Source organism: Bufo bufo, chromosome 1, assembly GCF_905171765.1.
Source record: "Bufo bufo chromosome 1, aBufBuf1.1, whole genome shotgun sequence".
In the NCBI taxonomy this organism is placed as follows: domain Eukaryota; kingdom Metazoa; phylum Chordata; class Amphibia; order Anura; family Bufonidae; genus Bufo; species Bufo bufo.
In genome coordinates this window covers 54904827-54922889 of record NC_053389.1, presented here as the reverse complement: position 1 = coordinate 54922889, position 18063 = coordinate 54904827, and the positions used below count along the sequence as shown (strand labels likewise).

Sequence of the window (18063 nt, the reverse complement as noted above, 5' to 3'; positions counted from 1 at the left end):
AATTTTGGCCAATTGCCACCTGCCCCATGGTGGGTTTTGCCTTCTCAGGCATGGACAACCTGTGGCTCTCCAGCTGTTGTAAAACTACAATTCCCACCATGCCCTGCTGTAGGCTGATAGTTGTTGGTAGTCCGGGCATGCTGGGAGTTGTAGTTTTGCAACATCTGGAGAGCCTCAGGTTGGCCATCCCTGCATTAGATCAACACAGTAAAATTAGGGGAAGATTATGAGACAATCTGGGTGGCTGCCTGCGGCATGAGGCTCCCTGGGGGCCCATGGAAACATGCCCCCGATATAATTTGTACCATTCTGTGTCCAGTATCCCTCGTGCAAAAGCCCCACATCTTTTCTGCATCCTACAGCTTATCAAGCCAGAGCAAGCAAGTCAGAATACTTTGCAGCAGCAATAGGCTGGCTGTGCTGTGTAGGTGACGTGTGTTACTGCTGGCGGCAAGCAGTCTCAGTGCTGTCACTACCTAGGACGCAGGACAGATTCTAAGCACACCATGCTACCTTGCTTCTACTGCACTTACCTGGTTGCCCGAGAGTGACAGATGACAGTTTTATGTCGGCTCCTCCTGCATACAAGATCTGAGCTCAGGGTGCTGCTTGTCCTCTAATAGCACGGCATTCATGTAGTGATGAGACTGTGAGCTGCGATGAAAGGGAGACAGCTGGGTAATGGATTTATGGCTCCCACTCTCACTCAGATCAGCATAACATAAGTGACAAGATTTCCAAGGTACAGTATGGTTTTGGTCTGTATATCACTTCTGTGTCAGCGATTGCCTAATTTTTTCATATGGGAATCAGATATGTACTTACAATAAATCATTTTCTGCTAGTAGTTGATGACGGGGGGGCCGATTCTAAAGCAAAAATTTTAATGGCACCCCCTGCCATTCCAAATTCTCAATCGAACCCCTTCCCCCCAGGCCTACTGTTAAAGACATATGATGATGGACATTACATACAGTGCTACAAAACATAAAGGACAATACAGCAAAACATACTTCTCCTCTGATGTGAAGGTTCTCTATCCTCATCTTTTCCATTTGGACCAGACCACCTTGATGACTTCTTTCAGCCGTGTCTCATCTCTGCAGAGATTGACAGGCAGACATCTTAGATTTCTCACTTTTTGATCATCCCCCCCCCTCCTGGTGCCCCAACATTGTCATCCTGCTGCTACCCCCAATACTGTGCTTGCTGTGCTCCGCAATGCCCCCAAATACTGCAAAAATAACAATGCCATACAGATAGTCCCCCATAGTAATAGCACTCCTAGCACTCTCAATAGTAATAGTGTTCCCTACAGTACCCCCAAAATCAACCCAACTAGTATTGATGTCCTCTATATTGTGCCCAATAATGATGCCCCCACAGTATCCCTAATATTAATAATGCCCCCATAGGGCCTATAACAAGGACCCTGTATAAGCCACCCCTTTAGAGACCCCAGAAGTAATAAATACCTATAAGGCACAATCATGACAGTACAAATGGCCCTATGCGAAATTGCATGCCCAGGCCTGGGGTTCATCTAAGGCTCTGGTCACATTTAGGACACTTATGGTCATTTTACACCTGCCAATTGTATCCTGGAACGATCACCAATAAAAAGTCAATCAGTGCTCATTTTACACAAGTCTTTTACACAAGCTGGTGCATACAGTATAGGAGATGAATAATCTTCAGTACGATCATTAGGTCCCCATACAGTTCACATATTGTTGGCAGCACCCCCCCATTTTGTACCGACTAAAAGATGTGATCAGCTCATTGTGTTTACACGGGACAGTGATCTGGGGTGAGTGATATAAGTGCTTGTTCAACTGATTGTCAGTCCATGTAGATGTGCCTTTAAGCAGAGCTAACAGGACACTGATGAAGTCTGAACACAATGGTGGTGATCAGGCAAGTATGATTACCACCGTGGTTCTTGCTACGCTGGGTGACCTGAAGAAAAGTTCCCAAGGGGGTGAACAACTCCTTCAAAAGGCTGATAAGTAAATAACAAATATGCAGCATCTCTGTATGTAGCTACTGAGCATATGTGTGCCGGTAGTGAGTGCGTGTTGTTAGGTAGGAAGCATGTAAACATAGCATCTGCATTTATGCATCTTGCAAGTCAGCAAGTATGTGCGAGTGTGTATACAGTATATAAAGTTAGTGTGCACATGTATGTGGAGTATTGGTGTATTTAGCAATGAACCCAAAAACCACTCAGGTTCCACCACAAGGTTGGATGGACTTTGCTGCTAGTGACTCAAGTTACAACTGTGGAGTTGGTAACAGAAAATTGGTGCGAGCACACTAGTGGCAGACCTACCAGATTGACCATGAAAGTACAAAGAGAAATCGACAAGAAGGGTCAAAACTAGGAGTGACAGACACAGTTTATGCAGTAAATAAGGGGTTAATGCAATCAGTAGTCAATTCAAATGAAAGTACAACAAAAGCAGGAACAGAGGAGACAGGGTTAATCTAGAAACATGCCAGCAGTCAGTACTAGCAATAACCAGCAATGCAATGGCCGAATAGCAAAACTTAAATACCTTGCCTACAGTGCCTTGAAAAAGTATTGAATTGTCCCACCTTTTTTCACATTGCACCCACAAAATGTATTTTATTGGGAATTTATATGATAGACCAACACAAAGTAGCAGGTACTGTATGTGTGAAGTGAAAAGAAATAATAATAAATAAAAATCTGAAAAGCGTGGCGTGCATTTGTATTCAGCCCCCTGTACTCTGATACCCCTAAATAAAATTAATTGTGACCAACTGCCTTCAGAAGTCACCTAATTCGTAAATAGAGTCCACCTGTTTGTGATTTATTCTCAGTATAACTACAGCTGTTATGTAAAGGCCTCAGAGGTTTGTTAGAGAACATCAATGATCAAACAGCATCATGAAAACCAAGGAACACGCCACACAGGTCAGGGATAAAGTTGTGGAGAAGTGTAAAGCACAGTTAAGTTATGTAAAAAAAATCCAAAGCTCTGAACATATCATGGAGCACTGTTCAAAACCTCATCTGAAAATGGAAGGCGTATGGCACAAGTGCAAACCTACCAAGACGTGGCCGTCTACTTAAACTGACAGCCCGGGCAAGGAGACGCACTAATTAGAAAAGCAGCAAAGAAGCCCATGGTCATTCTGCAGGAGCTGCAGAGATCCACAGCTCAGGTGGGAGAATCTGTCCACAGGACAAATATTAGTTTTATAGTTCTATAGTTTTTGTATTCCACAAATCTGACCTTTATGGAAGAGTGATGAGAAGAAAACCATTTTTGGAAGCAAGCCATAAGAAGTCCCTAAACATACAGCCACAGCTACAATGGAATGGCTAAATCAAAGCATATTGATATGTTAGAATGGCCCAGTCAAAGTCCAGATCTAAACCATTGAGAATCTGTGGCAAGACTTGTAAATTGCTGTTCACAGATGCTCTCCATCCAATTTGACTGAGCGCGAGCTGTTTTGCAAAGAGGGATGGGCAAAAATTTCAGCCCCTAGATGTGAAAAGCTGGTAGAGACATACACTGACGAGCAAAAGGGTAACAATGTTTTGAATCTTTGAGCAGCCATGAAGATTTCCCAAGAAAAGAGAAACATAATCATCCAGCTCATTGATAGGTGTATCTTGGCCAAGAAAATTGCCATACTGCATCATGTGAGTGCCATAACAGTTGGAAGAATGCGAAAATATCGGAGTCAACAAGTCGGCTCATCACAAGGTCTGTGGAGGTGGCTTGTATGCTTTGTAATAGTAAGATCACAGACGTGCAACACGCATTACACAAGTCTGGAATGGTGGCCCAAAAAAAGGTGAAGAAGCCTCGACTTCAATATTGCCATTAGAAGCGTCGCCTTGAGTTTGCAAAAAAGTACGTAAAGTGGACAGTAGAAGATTGAAAATGGGTGATTTGGAATGATGAGACGAAAGTCAATATACTGGGCTCTGATGGGTGCAAATGGGTCTGGAAGAAACAAGGGGAAAGGGGGCTAATGGATTGAGAAATTAAAGAAACTGTCAGGTTTGGTGGAAGAAGCCTGATGATATGGGGTTGTTTTACAGCCAAAGGCATTGCATTCTTGACCAGGATCAATAGTGGTCTCAATACTAACCTATATGTGAGTATCCTACAAGACGAGTTACTCCATACACTCGAGTACTATGGGTACGAAAAGGACAAAATAGTGTTCCTGCAGGACAACGACCCGAAGCATACGTTGAGATTGGCAAAGAAATGGTTCAGTGACAATGAAGTAGAGGTGCAGGATTGGCCCCCACAGTCCCCAGACCTCAACCCAATCGAACACTTGTGGGTAGAATTAAAGAAAAATCTGTATTCGTACCCGAATGAGTCGACCAGTATGCACCAACATTGGGAACGCGTAGAAGACACCTGGGAACAGATTTCGATTGAGACATGCTTAAATCTGATTGAGTATTCAGGCATTTTTGAAAGCCAAAGGTGGATTTACAAAATGCTAACAAAATAATAAAAATTTAGAATTTTAGGAGCAAACCAGTAACAATGCAGTTACATGAGAAGAATCTGCATAACTAATCATATGCTAAATACAGTAGTTGCAAGTCCAATGTATGAGATAAAACAGCTGTCAGATAATGAAGGTGCTCTTTAACCATTAGAAAAATGTGTACGAAGGAAATTAGATCTGGTACCATCCTGGCAATTTATACAATATATGCACAGTGTATCTACAGTACTGTGGTGGTACCGTCTATTTTTTTCTTGATGGAATCTTCTTATATACAGTCGTCTTCTTATATATAGTCGTCAATTCCCTGTAAAGGAGCTCTTCTGAGCATACCTGGAGCATACTTGGAACAGTTAGAAAACAGTGGTATGTCTTCTTACTGGTAAACAAAATGGAGATTAAACTGAAACCAACAAGTACTGTATAAATAAATGAGGAAGAACATACCGAACTGACATTACTTTACAGGCTTACCAACTTACAAACAAGGCCCACTGGTGGCCCTGGAAATGAAGAACACACAGGGCCAGATTTATCATTAGCTCAGGTCAGAATAATGGAGTAAAAAAGTCCCAAAAAAAGTCCCAAACGCTAAAACTGCGCACAAATTTGCGACTTTTTTCTGCTCTGCACTATGCTCGCCAGTTTTCTGAAAGTGGGCGTGTTTTCTTATGTAAATGAATCTCTAGACAGATTTACTATTGGGACTATTTAAAAAGTCGCAAAAAAGTCGCAATTTCACTCCAGTGAGGACCATGCTTATCTTATGAGAATTTTTAATAGAACATGCGACTTTTTCATAAAAACGTGTGACTTTTTCGTAAAGATGTGCGACTTTTGTAAAGCTGCTTACTGACGGATAAACTGCTACCATCAAACCACATTTATTACAGTCTTAAAGGGCCAATCATAAATCTGACTTGGCTAAAACTGACTTTAGCCATATGTTAAAGTGGAGTGAGCTGTCAGAGTAATGATAAATCTGGCCCACAGTCTTTACATCTTCAAATCTCAAATTTGGAGCATTGTCAAGATTTTTGAGTCCCAGAACATCAGAGTTCAGAGGGATTCATCCATTTTGAAGGCCATTGGGCCCCTAGAGGTGGAGTAGTTGACTTCTTACCTCTAATTAGTCTCTTCATCTAAAGACCAAATAGCCAGAATGAGCTTAGGATATTTTCTGCGTTGAGTATATTTAATTTTTTATTACTCTTCTTCTTCTGAAGAGGAGGAATGCATCTCATTAAACATGTGTAGGTCATTTGTTGACAAATTTCTGTTGGGTGAATGCTTCTGAACTCTAATCCCATGTGACATCTGATCCACAGAAGCTCTAAATTCATCCTTCATCTCTTGTGTGGAGAAGCAAACAAAGTTCTTTACCTCTACAATACATCCCTGGTAGAAGCTGGTGGTGAGGGTTATTTGAAGGGTTCTCCAGTTGACAATCCTTGCATTAGAGGAACTCTTTACCATTGGGTAGAGGTATGTTGCACTCTTTACTTGCCTAGGTGTTGCTTTTTTGCAGTGATCTTTTTGGGTGTGGACATCAGCAAAAGTAAAACACATTTTTACTAAGTTAATGTTTTGGCTCAGCCTGGAAAAAAGATTTGTATACTCTGATCAACTTTTCAGTGGAGGCAACCCTTCAATGCTCCACTATATGTGAAACTGTGAATCCTGATACTGATATTGTTCATTGGTTCTCTGGTTCCACATTCTGTCCAGCCTTTATTCAATGCTGTTAGACCTTCTATGGTCTCTTGGGTTAAAAAAGATTAAAATCACACAAAAAACATGAAGTACACTAAACATTTGGCCCAACCCTGTCCACTTCCCTGGAAGAAGCTGGTGTGGTGAAAAAATTGGTGTGCCAAATGTTTTGATATGTTATTTTATACTTTTAAACCATGTGAATATAACATTAAATTGGTTTTCCAGGTGTTTAATGGTGATGAACTATCCTCAGGATAGGTCATCAATCTCTAATTAATTAGTGGGGTTCGACATCTGGCACCCCTGCCGATCAGCAGTTTCTTACTTCATGTGAACAATGAAGGGGCCAGTCTGTGTAACAGAGGGAGGACCATGAGAAGCAGTGATATATTAATCGTATACAGCAACAATTGTTTCATCAAATGGGCTTTAGAGGAGCAGAACATTGAACAGTCATAGGAACCATTCTGTGAGAGGGAGCATGAAGATTGGTCTGAGAAATAGAGGGAAGAACCATGGGAGCAGTATATGAGACAGGGCTTGGGAAGCAGTCTGTGTAACTGAGAGAGGACCATAATAGCAGGCTTTCTAACAGAGAGGGAATTGTGGGTAGCCTGTGTAACATCAAGAGCATGGGAAGCAGTCTGTGTAATAAAGGGGGCCTTCTGAGCCAAGGACTTTGTTTTTTTCCCCTGTGGTCTGTGACCAAGTAATCATATACAGGGGTACAGTATATAACCCTCTTATGATTACACCTGCCAGTAATAATTTTTGCTATATATATATATTATAGAGATGAGTAGGGATGAGCAAACCCGTGGAAGTTCGGGTTCGGCCGATCTTCAGGTCAAAGTTCGGGTTCGGGACCCAAACTTGACCCCAAACCTGGACCTTATTAAAGTCAATGGGGACCCGAACTTCACTTTATTATTTTCCGTTATAACGTGGTTATAATGGAAAATAATAGCATTCTTAAGACAGAATGCTAAATAAAATGGCCATTGAGGGGTTAAAAATAATAAAAAAAAACTTACTCATCCACTTGATCGCGCAGCCGGGATCCTCTTCTTTCTTCTTTCTGCAGGAGCTGCAAAAGGACATGCGATGATGTCACCGCAGGTCCTTCTATCTTCATTCAGCAGGACCTGTGTTAACGTCACCGCGCTCACCACGTGGCAGGTCCTTTTGCAGGTCCTGCAGAAAGAAGAGGATACCGGCTGCACGATCAAGTGGGTGAGGTGAGTTTTTTTTGTGTTTTTTTAACCCCTCAATGGCCATTTTATTTAGCATTCTGTCTTAAGAATGTTATTATTTTCTGTTATAACCATGTTATAATGGAAAATAAGAATATCACCCGAACACCGAACTCGAACTTCAGTGAAAAAAGTCTGGGTTCGTGTCCGGGTACCCGAACTCGCAAAGTTTGGTAGGAACCCGAACTTTGCAGTTTGGGTTCGCTCAACCCTAGAGATGAGTGAATTGATTACCGTATACCAATTCAGTAATACGTTTTGCACGAATGAGCGAGTGAGACCAATGCATAATACCCCACTTGAATTGAGATGTACAAGCCACATTAGCGGCCTTTCTATTACAGAGTCCACCTACTATTCATGAAAAATATTGTAGTCCGCCAACTGCTCTGCATTTCTGGGGAACATATATGCAAATTAGCATATCTACATCTCCTGACATTAGATAGGCTTAGTGTTGGTTTTCTTTTGGAAGTAAAGATATTCAAATTCACTTTCCATACAAAAACAAAAGTAAACTAAGCCAGCAGAAGTAAGATATGCTAATTTGCATATATGTTTTCCAGAAATGCAAAGTAGTGTTGGCTGGACTACAGTACTCCTCAGATTACTAGGTGGTCTCCCAAATAAATAAGAGCACCCCAATGCCTCTCAGCTAATCAGGACAATTTTCTCTTGAGACTCTTAATAGTCTTGCCCTTTTGGAAGACCTGGCTTGTACATATTATTCAGAGGATAGTAATATAGGGACATTCAATACTCTTGTCCTTCAGAACTGGCTTGCATATTTTATTTTAAGAGGAGTATTACACATGGGCCTCTTCCTCTCATATTTTAGAACTTCTATTTTTCTCTGGTTCATGAGAGAAAAAATATGAGTAAACTAGGCAATGTGTTTATGTAGAAAAAGATTCCGATTATTGATGAGCGTATTTTCAGAAATTCGATTTGGATTCAATTTTGCCGTAACGGTCGGCCAATCTGATTTGGTTCTGAATCAATTCCACCTGAATTGAAAGTGCACCAATTGCCCTGAAAAGTTATGGATAACATTCTGTGGTCTCCTAGGACTCTATGCAACTCATTTCAAGTTCTTTAATGCTAAGACGTCATTAGTAATATCAAATCGACAGTGGAATATATGACTATGGGTAAACAACTTCTATAAAATGCACTGCACTGTCAATTTTTTACTTTTTTATAAAAATAGTCTAAACAATGTTGGCATTTTGGCGGCAAATATACATTTTGGCGGTGTATATACAGACACCTCCCAGGGTCGTGTAATCCTCCTAGTTCATCTTTCCTGTCTTCTGATCTAAAAAAGGGCTAATGCTATTTTGAGAAATTTGGCCAAATCGAATCACCAGAAAAATCTGTTTCTATTTCAACTCAAACTTTTTTAAAAATTGTGTCAAATTCGATTCAAACCAAATCAATTTGCTCATGTCTTATTTAGATATTTCGGATGTGCAAGCTTATGTGATGTCAAGTTCTGTCTTGTTTAAAGTCATGATTGAGATATTGACTAGAAGTTAGGGACACAAAAAGTAGGGAAGCAGAGTGACAGATTTGGGTGTGATGATTGAAATTAAAGAAGTGGATAAATTGGCCAAAGCTGTAGATGAGATAAGGAGCTCCTGAGCCTTGTGCTATCATGAGGAAGAGATTGAGTTGGAGTGAAAGACACTGAATTCCAATCAAAGAGATACTGTAGAAGTAAAAAAAATATATATGTGTATATATAGTGGTGTGGTATGATAAATAAACATAAAAAAAGAACAAACAACAGAACATTAGAATGAGCATGGAGAGTAAATCCTAAATCCTTATGCCTCCACTTTCTCTGAAGCAGATTCCGTAGATGTTGTAACATCACATAAATCTTTAGTCTTAAATTTAGTCTTGTGTTTAGTGTGTCAACAGCTGTCATAAATTTGTATTCCCAGACTCTCCTGTGTCTTAGGGATTAGAAATTGCCTTTTAATATAAGAGCTCTCAATTCATATGCTTTGTGTCCTGAGCTCCTCTGAAAGAGACATGAGAGTCTGGGAATACAAATTTATGACAGTCTTCAACTAGGGACATACTGTAGCGAAGGGATGGAGGGTGAGAGGGACAGGTGGGGCACTTTCACATGAAGCATTTAGGTAGGAAGATGGAGTGGGGAGGACAGATGAGGATCACTGAAGACCTTGTCTCCCCTTTAGGGATGAGCGAACCCCTTTAGGGATGAGCGAACTTTGAGAGTTCGGGTACCCGGACCTAAACCTGGACTTTTTCACTTTTTCATATTATTTCAGCAGGACCTGCCACACGGTGTGCACCGTGAAATCATCACTAGAGATGAGCGAATCGAAGTTGACGAAGTGGAATTCCATCCAAATTTCAGGAAAAATTTGATTTGCACCAAATCAGAATTTCCTCACGCTTCGTGGTAACGAATCATATTTTTTCCTAAAATGGCTGCTACACGTGTTAGGACATAGAGCAAGGAACTCTGGGAACGAGGGATCAACCACAATGCCATGCATGCAGCTAATCAGCAACCAGCCAGCCCTGTGATGTCACAGCCCTATAAATAGCCTCAGCCATCTTGGATTCAGCCAATTTCCAGTGTACTTAGTGCAGGGAGAGACGTCAGCAGGCGCTAGGGACAGTGGTAAAAAAGACTTTAAAACTTTTATTTTGCTGTATAAAAGTTCAGGGAAATAATAGGGAGGAATCATTCTACAGTATTGAAGCAGAACAGGGTTCAGTAGAGGAGGTTACAGCCTGGGTAATAGAAACAATCCTATTACACCTTGCTGCACTGACTGCAGATCCAAATTGCCATTATACAGCTCTATAATTCCAGCAAACCGTTCTTGTTATTGGAGTGCAAGTGCTGTTTGATACAGCCATTAACAGGGTTAATTACAAGGAAATATTTCTACGTCGCATATGTCCTTGTGCGGTGCGGTTATGAGTTCCAAAGCATTTTTTGGCTTGTATTAGTGGGAAAAAAAGGGCTTACTAGCTGTTGTGTGGTTAAGTGAGAAAATTAAAACCCTTTTTGGCATGTATTAGTGGCAATAAAATATATATTATTTGCCCTTCTGCTGTGCAGTTATATGTTCTAAAGCCCTTTTTGGCGTGTATTAGTGGGAAAAAAAAATATTATTTGCCGTTCAGCAGTGCAGTTATATGTTCTACAGTCTTTTGTGGTGTGTATAAGTGGAAAAAAAATAGGGGCCTATATGCCGTTCAGAGGAGCAGTTACATGTTCTAAAGCCCTTTTTAGCGTTTACTAGTGGCAAAAAATATATATTATTTGTCGTTCAGCGGTGCAGTGATATGTTCTAAAGCCTTTTTGGAGTGTATTAATTGCAAAAAAATATATATATTATTTGCCGTTCAGCGGTGTAGTTATATGTTCTAAAGCCTTTTGTGGCGTGTATAAGTGGAATAAAATAAGGGCCTATTTGCCGTTCAGCGGAGCAGTTATATGTTCTAAAGCCCTTTTTGGCATGTATTAGTGGAAAAAATATATATATTATTTGGCGTTCAGCGGTGCAGTTATATGTTCTAAAGCCCTTTTTGGCGTGTATCAGTGGCAAAAAATATATATTATTCGCGGTTCAGCGGTGCAGTGATATGTTCTAAAGCCCTTTTTGGCGTGTATTAATGGCAAAAAATATATATATTATTTGCCTTCAGCGGTGCAGGTATATGTTCTAAAGCCTTTTGTGGCGTGTATAAGTGGAATAAAATAAGGGCCTATTTGCCATTCACCGGTGCAGTTATATGTTCTAAAGCCCTTTTTGGCGTGTATTAGTGGCAAAAAAATATATATTTGCTGTTCAGCAGTGCAGTTTTATGCTCTAAAGCCCTTTTTGCCGTGTATTAGTGGCAAAAAAATATATAATATTTGTCGTTCAGCGGTGCAGTTATATGTTCTAAAGCCCTTTTTTGTGTGCATTAGTGGCACAAGAAAAAGTATTTGCCGTTGTGTGGTGAAGTAAGAAAATTAAAGCCCTTTTTGGCGTGTATTAGTGGCAAAAAAATATATTTTTGCCGTTCAGCGGTGCAGTTACATGTTCTAAAGCCCTTTTTTGTGTGCATTAGTGGCACAAAAAAGTATTTGCCCTTGTGTGGTGAAGTGAGAAAATGACAGCCCTTTTTGGCGTGTATTAGTGGCAGAAAAATATATATTTGCCATTCAGCAGTGCAGTTATATATTCCAAAGCCTTTTTTGGCGTGTATTAGTGGCAAAAAAAATATATTATTTGCCATTCAGCGGTGCAGTTACATGTTCTAAAGTCTTTTGTGGCACTCACTAATGGCTTCTGAGCTGCCAGGGTGGGCGGGCAGGACCTCGGCGCTCTCCCAGTTGATCTGAGGTGGGCAGGAGTTACAGCAGCGCAGACTGCCAACACTTAGCCTTCAGTGAAGCTGCTAGCCGGTGCATACATCGCGGCTGGCGGCTTCACTAAATGCAAAATGATGCAGTACCATATGGGTATATCGCTGGGCGGGCTGGCATCTTCTCTACACTGTACTGCCGCCAGCCCGCACGTTCTACCGTAACTTCCCCCTACCGTAGATGAATGAGGAAGCAGGAGGATGTCCTTCTCCTCTCTGCTGCCTGGAGCTGGAGGTGCTGATTGGTGGTGAGCGCATCCTGCTCTCTCCCAGGCCTCCACCAATCTGCACCCTGTCATCTCTCGCGCCGTATCTCCCTGGTAACGTACACATTGCTGCCTAGGGGCTCAGGGGCAGTGTACGTATGGTACCAGAAAGAAGTGTGGCATTGCCTGCCAGAGTACTGTACCGGTATCATACCGTAGTACTGTGCTACCCACTGACACTACGGTACACCACCCAGTGTAAGTTACTGTAGGGTTATGATTACAATGGTAACCCAGGGTTTCTGTCAGTAAAAAAATCGTTATGTAGCCTGCTGACATTAGCAATGTGCTACTGGTAATGTCAGCACTACATAACTGCATGTCTTGCCTACCGCATATGTTCTTGCCTGACGCCGTTATCACTAAAAAATGATTTTTGTTCAAGCATTAATGTGTGATTGTTGTTCATGGAGCCAAAATAAGCCCTACCTTGATAATAAGCCCTAACCCTTTTTTCGGAGAAAAAAATAATATAAGACCCTGTCTTACTTTCGGAGAAACACAGAAAAAAAAGAGCTTATTAGCCGTTGTGTGGTGAAGTGAGAAAATTATAGACTTTTTGGGGTGCTTTAATTTCCATTTTATTTATTAATTTATCTAACAGTATGTCAGACTGTCACGAGGGTATCAAGAGCCACGTCTGACTCCGTTATACCCGGGGTCAGGAAGTCGCAGCGGGTGGCTGCGCGCTCTATATCTAAAGATCATGGTGTTTCTTAGTTATTGTTTTCTGTGTTTGCCTTGCTATCCTTTTTGTCTCTCTCAGGGATCCGTAGCTTCTCCTCCTCAGCTGTTTCGTATCTGCCACTCCCTACCTCCTTATATTCTCCCCTCACACTTCTCTAGTTGCCAGTTATAGAGCTTCCTGCCTGGACATCTATACTGACCCACTGGAGTGGTTAATCCTGGTTGTTGTTCCTGTGTGCTACCCTCCGGATCCCTGTTTGGCTTATTGTTGTCTCCTGTTGTCGCCCACCTGGGAATATATGTTAGGTCTGTGTTGTCTGTCCTCCCCTTGGTGTTTTCCCTTAGAGTTAGTGGTGCGGACTAGTGTTCCCATCGCCCTGTTCACTACCTAGGGCTCAGCTCAGGGAAAGCCAGGGCTTTAGGCACGTGATCGGCGTACGGGTGAGGAACCCGTCTAGGGACGTCAGGGCAGCCAGGTGCCAGCCGCCAGGTGAGTCAGGGGTCACCATCTTCCCTCTCACTTGGGCAGGGCCTTCCTCGTTCCCTCCCTCTGTGTCACGTATGTGATAGCCACGCCGACCGTGATATTATAACTGGCCCTTACTTTTTGAGGAAAAAAAAAAAATTTTTTTTTTTTTTAATTTTTTGTTTGTTGTTTTTTTTCTCTCTCTACTTAGAATCCAATATGGATCCTATTGATGCCTTTGCAGAACAGCTTCAAAGCCTGTCTTTGGAGGTGGCAGGATTGAAGGCGTCTGTTCTCCAACAACAGCAGCAAATGCAGCAGACCGCACCCCCAGCGGTTGCTATGGGTAACCAGGTTGTCACTGAACCCAAGGTTGCTCTTCCCGACAGATTTTCTGGGAGAAGGGACAAGTTTTCAACGTTCCGTGAGGCCTGCAAATTATATTTTAAGTTGCGCCCTTACTCCTCAGGTCATGAAGAACAGCGGGTTGGGATTGTCATTTCCCTGCTTCAGGGGGATCCGCAATCCTGGGCGTTCTCGTTACCCCCTGGTTCTCAGGCTTTTCGGTCAGTGGAGGGATTTTTTGGGGCTTTGGGTCTCATATATGATGACCCTGACCGAGTCGCCCTGGCTGAGTCGAAGTTACGGAGACTCCTACAGGGAGATCGGTCAGCAGAGGAATATTGCTCAGAGTTCCGTAGGTGGGCTACGGATACTCAGTGGAACGACCCGGCTCTCAGGAGTCAGTTCTGCTCTGGGTTATCTGAAAGGGTTAAGGATGCACTGGCGCTGTATGAGACCCCCCTTTCCCTTGATGCTGTTATGTCCCTCTCTATCAGAATAGATAGACGTCTTAGGGAGAGATCGAAAATTCCTGAGCAATTGGTTACCTCTCCCAAGCAACAGTCAGCCTGTACTGACTTAGATGAGCCTATGCAGCTAGGCGGAACTTCTCGTCAGGTCCGTCCTCCCGAGATTCGCCGTAGGGGGGGGGCTTGTTTTTTCTGTGGGGGGAGGGGTCATTTCATTAATGTCTGTCCCTCCTTTCTCAAAAACAAAAGACCGTCGGAAAACTACTAACCCCGGGCTGTGCGGAGGATGTCAGCCGGGGGGTATACGTTTCCTCCATACGAACATCTCAATTTGTGTTACCAGCGGTCATTGTTTTTGGTGTTAAGACGGAGTCTATTTCTGTTTTTATAGACAGTGGAGCAGGGGTAAACTTGATTAATGCCCATTTTGCCCGCACTATGGGTTTGTCTCTCTGTACGCTGCAGAGACCTATTCCCGTATTCGCTATAGATTCTGCTCCTCTGTCTCAGAGAAACCTCACCCACATTGTTCGTAATTTACACCTTCGGGTAGGGGACCACCATAATGAGTGTCTTTCATGTTACGTTCTGGAGGGCCTTCCCTCTCCGGTGGTATTGGGTCTTCCCTGGTTGGTAGCGCACAATCCAGTGGTGGATTGGCAGGCCAGGGAGATATTGGAGTGGAGTGAGCATTGCAGAGAGAATTGCTTAAATAACAATTGCTTAATCGCCTCCATAGCTTCCCTACCTACATTTATTTCGGACTTTGAGGACGTTTTTTCTGAAAAGGGTTGTCAGAAACTACCACCTCATCGTCCTTATGATTGCCCGGTTAACCTGATTCCCGGGGCAAAATTACCCAAGTCCAGGTTGTATAATCTTTCGGGTCCCGAGAGACAAGCCATGAAAGATTATATCTCCGAGAGTCTGGCTAAGGGACACATCAGACCCTCTTCTTCACCCGTGGCTGCAGGGTTTTTCTTTGTTAAAAAGAAAGATGGGGGCCTGCGTACTTGCTTAGATTTCCGTGAGTTAAACCAGATAACCATCCGTGACCCATACCCTCTTCCTCTCATTCCTGACCTTTTTAATCAGATTGCGGGTGCTAAGTGGTTCTCCAAACTTGATCTTAGGGGGGCCTACAATCTGATTCGTATCAGGGAAGGGGATGAGTGGAAGACAGCTTTTAACACCCCTGAGGGGCATTATGAAAATCTTGTTATGCCTTTCGGTCTGACCAATGCCCCTGCTGTCTTCCAACATTTCGTTAATGATATTTTTAGTCATCTCATCGGCAGGTTTGTAGTCATATACCTAGATGATATCTTAATTTATTCGGCTGATCTGAAAACACATGAGGTGCATGTCAGGCAAGTACTGCAGGTCCTACGGACGAATAAATTATATGCGAAAATTGAAAAATGTGTCTTCGCTGTTCAGGAATTACAGTTCCTGGGATATCTATTATCTGCTTCAGGTTTCCGCATGGATCCTGGGAAGGTCCAGGCAATTTTAGATTGGGATCTTCCTGAGAACCTTAAAGCCCTACAACGTTTTTTGGGTTTCGCTAATTTCTATAGAAAGTTCATTAAAAATTATTCAGTGATCGTTAAACCCCTTACCGACATGACTAGGAAGGGGACGGATTTTTCCAAATGGTCTGACGCCGCTAAAGATACATTTTCCTCTCTAAAGGAGAGGTTTACCTCGGCACCTGTTCTAATTCAACCTGATGTCTCCCAGCCTTTTATTGTCGAGGTGGATGCGTCAGAGGTGGGAGTGGGAGCTGTATTGTCTCAGGGTCCGTCTCCTGGCAAATGGCGTCCTTGCGCTTTCTTTTCCAAAAAATTATCTTCTGCAGAGAAGAATTATGATATTGGAAATAGGGAATTGTTGGCGATTAAACTGGCGCTTGAAGAGTGGCGTCACTTCTTAGAGGGAGCAATCCACCCCGTCACAGTGATTACGGATCACAAGAACCTTCTGTACCTAGAATCGGCTAAACGTCTCACCCCTAGACAAGCTAGGTGGTCGCTATTCTTTACCAGATTTAACTTTGTAATCACCTATCGTCCTGGGGCAAAAAATACCAAGGCAGACGCATTATCTCGTAGTTTCCCTGGAGGGGGTAATGTTTGTGATCCGGTACCTATTTTACAAAGAGGAGTGGTTGTCTCTGCTGTACACTCTGCTCTAGAGGGAAGGGTGTTAGAGGCTCAGGTGGACGCCCCGGCCTCTTGCCCCTCAGAGAAATTGTTTGTACCGTTAAACCTGCGTCTTGAATTATTAAAAGAACATCATAATTCGGCACTTGCTGGACACCCGGGTAGTAAAGCAACCTTGGAGCTTTTATCTCGTCGTTTTTGGTGGCCAAGGTTGCGTCAGTATGTAATGGATTTCGTGTCTACTTGTTCTACTTGTGCACGCGCGAAAGTCTCTCATACACGTCCAGCAGGGTCTTTATTGCCACTTTTCATTCCCAATAGGCCATGGACACATCTGTCTATGGATTTCATCACTGACCTACCGTTGTCGGCGGGTAAAACAGTTATCTTGGTAGTAGTAGACAGGTTTAGCAAAATGGTACACTTTATTGCGCTACCCGCACTTCCTAATGCTAAAACTCTCGCTCAGGTGTTTATCAGTGAAATCGTGAAGCTTCACGGGGTCCCTTCCGATGTGGTTTCGGATCGGGGAACCCAGTTTATTTCTAAGTTTTGGAAAGCTTTTTGTTCCCGTTTGGGGGTTCACTTGTCCTTTTCCTCAGCTTTCCATCCTCAGTCGAATGGACAGACTGAGCGTACCAACCAAAACCTAGAAACATATTTAAGGTGTTTTGTGTCTGAAAACCAAGAGTTGTGGTCATCATACTTACCGTTAGCTGAGTTTGCCATAAATAATCATTATCAGGAGTCCACTGGCAAGTCACCATTCCTTGGTGCATACGGTTTTCATCCCCAATTTTGTACTTTCAAAGAGGGGGGGTCTTCTGGGGTTCCCGAAGAGGAAAGGTTTTCTTCATCTCTTTCATCGGTATGGCAGAAGGTGCAAGTTAACTTGAAAAAGATGAGTGGTAAATATAAATGCATGGCCGATAAGAAACGGTCGCCAGGTCCGGACCTAGGAGTGAATGACTATGTGTGGTTGTCTACTAGGAATATTAAGTTGAAGGTTCCTTCTTGGAAACTGGGTCCTAGGTTCATTGGTCCCTATAAAATAGTAGCCGTCATTAACCCTGTGGCTTTTCGCCTGGAGCTACCTCAGACTTTTAAGATCCATAACGTCTTCCATAAATCGTTACTCAAGAAGTATGTTCCACCTCTAGAACCATCGCCGCTGCCACCTCCTCCTGTTATTGTGGATGGTAATCTGGAGTTTCAAATAGCCAGAATTGTTGATTCTCGTCGGGTCCGCCGCTCTCTTCAGTATCTTGTGCATTGGAGGGGTTACGGTCCCGAGGAAAGAATGTGGGTTCCAGCGTCAGAGGTAAACGCCAACAGGTTAATTCAGACTTTCCATGCCTCTCATCCGGAGAGACCTGGTCCTGAGTGTCCGGAGGCCCCTCGTGAAAGGGGGGGTACTGTCACGAGGGTATCAAGAGCCACGTCTGACTCCGTTATACCCGGGGTCAGGAAGTCGCAGCGGGTGGCTGCGCGCTCTATATCTAAAGATCATGGTGTTTCTTAGTTATTGTTTTCTGTGTTTGCCTTGCTATCCTTTTTGTCTCTCTCAGGGATCCGTAGCTTCTCCTCCTCAGCTGTTTCGTGTCTGCCACTCCCTACCTCCTTATATTCTCCCCTCACACTTCTCTAGTTGCCAGTTATAGAGCTTCCTGCCTGGACATCTATACTGACCCACTGGAGTGGTTAATCCTGGTTGTTGTTCCTGTGTGCTACCCTCCGGATCCCTGTTTGGCTTATTGTTGTCTCCTGTTGTCGCCCATCTGG

At 43.0% G+C, this 18063-nt stretch overlaps 1 protein-coding gene across 1 annotated transcript in view; it reads left to right on the top strand.

Moving 5' to 3' along the window:
• Nucleotides 1-665: 665 nt before the first annotated feature.
• Nucleotides 666-18063, top strand: part of LOC120995207 (serine/threonine-protein kinase SBK1-like) — a 105040-nt gene continuing 87642 nt past the window's right edge. Inside the window, exon 1 of the mRNA XM_040424274.1 lies at nucleotides 666-742. The gene's annotated coding sequence lies outside the window, so the exon portion shown is untranslated. The remainder of the gene's footprint in view (nucleotides 743-18063) is intronic.